Below are 2,611 nucleotides of genomic sequence, written 5' to 3' on the forward strand. Positions count from 1 at the left end.
TCAATTCGGTATTTCCATTCTGGAAAGCCTTCAGCATTTAAGAGTCGAGGAATCCGAGAAGTTGTTCCCATGATGGAGTCAAGTTCTTCATGTACCGTCATGTTTTGAGATTCCATGTGAAATTAAGGCAATTTAAAATCACAAAATTAAAATCACAAAAGGGTTTGTAGTTGATGAGCTTACGTCCCTAAACAAGGTTTACGGTCTCTGAGTTTACGGTCTTTGAATTTATGGTTTCCAAGTTTACGGTTCTTGAGTTTATAGTTCCCGGAGATTACGGTTTCTAAATTCACGGTTATTCAATTTACGGTTATTGAAGATTCACAATTTACGGTTGGCAGTAAACTTTCCAGAAAAGCTTTTAAACACACGTTTCGCAGTAGTTTCAGATCCTTTAACCAGTTAGAATACCAAAACCAATGTTCGAACAATGAGAGTATCAGTTTAAGCACCTCAAATCTCGATTGAATGAAGCTTGACACCAGTTACTGCTCTGATACCAATTGTAAGGTCCAGATAAGGATCTTTACCAGCAATCAAACAACGAACAATAACAAAATAAGAACAAGATGAAAAGAATCCGAGCTTGAACACGTTTATATTCAATTAATCATCAAGTACAACTCATAATACGGCCGTAAACTGCTATGCATCAACATCCACAAAAGACCAACTCCTCCACTATTTATACATGACCAAGAACGCAAACTGAGGTTGCTACCGTAAACAGGGTTTACGGCCGTAAACACAGTTTACGGTCGAGAACCCACAAAATGACCAAAAGACATAAAACAACTCATAAACTATATTACAAACTCTTTCCAAAACAATACACACTGAAAGCCTAGACCAAACCATTAACTGGACTCTTCAATGTACAACATATGCATTCTAAATCTATCTTCTCTCTTAATAATTGTGTGCTCACCCAGTGTAAGGAGTATTTTGGAAGTCCTTGATGGCTGGGGCGTATCAGGAAGCGGGAAACACGTTCTAGTACAATTAAAAATGAACACATACAGATTGTCTGTAGATCTCGGTGCTCAATTTAGGTGGACAACAAATATCCCTGGTTGTAGTCAGTTAAATGGTCCCAAGGAAATTTATTTAAGAATAAGGGCTAAAATGTCATGTCATTCGTAAATTGATCAAATTTTGTCACAAATGTTTCGTGCTTAAGTGGACCACAATACTGACAATTGATCAGACGAAGACATGAAAATAAGGGTACTAACAAGTGGAATAGGGCTGTCCAAAACCTTTGATCCCAAATATTTTTGTTTTTATTAAATTTGTTCATAATTTTCCTCTATTCACAAATTTAAGGGGAGAATTAAAAAAAATAATAAAAAAATTAAACAAAAATCAGAAAAATCAAAAATCCAAAAATATTTTTGTTTCTGTTTTAATTTGTGTGATAAGTTTTCTTTTAGTTTTGTTTTGTCTTCAAAAGTGATTTCTGGTGTAGATGAAACTCATGGGGTTTGTGTCGAAAATTTCTGAGCCAAAGCTTCATCCGTGATCATCGAAGAATTCTCATTCGAAGGAGCAAGAAATGAAGATTTTTCTTTCAACATTCAATCTTTCAACCCCAGAAGGAAAGTGAAGCTGAAACTGAAGATTATGTGTCGGATTGCATTGAAGCCTCCTCAATCAATCTGCTGCTATCTATGAACCTGCTGAAGTGATCCAGAAAAGTATTTCTCTTTGAAGTTCTCTCTAAAGATTCTCAAGCTGAAAGCGTCATCTTTCAAGAATTAGTATATCAAGCATCCTCACCCAATGTGCATTCAATTGCAAATCCTGAAGAATTGCCCAAGTGCTCAAGATGAAGTCATTCATTGAAGATAAATGCTGAAGCCAAGCTCTCGATGAAGATTGACAAGAAAAGCCAGCTACCTTTTAGGGGGAGCGTGTTGGGTCATTTAGAAAAGAAAGTTATAAACCAAGAGGGAGATTGTTGGGTCAAAAATATGGTTTATACTTTACTATTCTAGGAAAATTGTATTTTTGTGTCTTGAACCATAAAAAACTTAGTGTTTACGGCCATATAAGTGTTTACGGTCAGTGTTTACGACCGTAAACCAATTTATGGCCCATGTTCTCCAGCCCATGTTCCCCTTATATATTTATAGGTGTTAGGGGTGAGGATCACAGATTGATGAACAGAGAAGAGAGTGCACGGTCTAGAGAGAAAAGTGTGTGTTAGTGTGTGTGAATCTCTTGTATCCGGATCTTACATTCATATCAATACATACAAGATTCATATTATTCTTCTTTTCCCTCTCTTCTATTTGATCTGACATCATCCGTTTGATTAGGATTCCACACCATCAAACGGATTTGATTGATACACTAGCATATTGGGGACTTACGTTTGGGCTCACCAATGACCCCGTCGCGTGCATGGATCTCATGAACCGCATGTGCAGACCGATGTTGGATCGGTCTGTGATAGTTTTCGTCGATGACATCTTGGTCTATTCCAAGACACAGAAGGAGCATGAGGACCATCTGTGAGAAGTTCTGGAGACTTTGAGAAGGGAGAACTTGTATGCTAAATTCTCCAAGTGTAAGTTCTTGTTGCGCGAGGTGCAGTTTCTTGGGCACC

The sequence above is a fragment of the Lactuca saligna genome, chromosome 4, assembly GCF_052625555.1.
Source record: "Lactuca saligna cultivar CGN05327 chromosome 4, ASM5262555v1, whole genome shotgun sequence".
NCBI classification, from domain to species: Eukaryota; Viridiplantae; Streptophyta; class Magnoliopsida; order Asterales; family Asteraceae; genus Lactuca; species Lactuca saligna.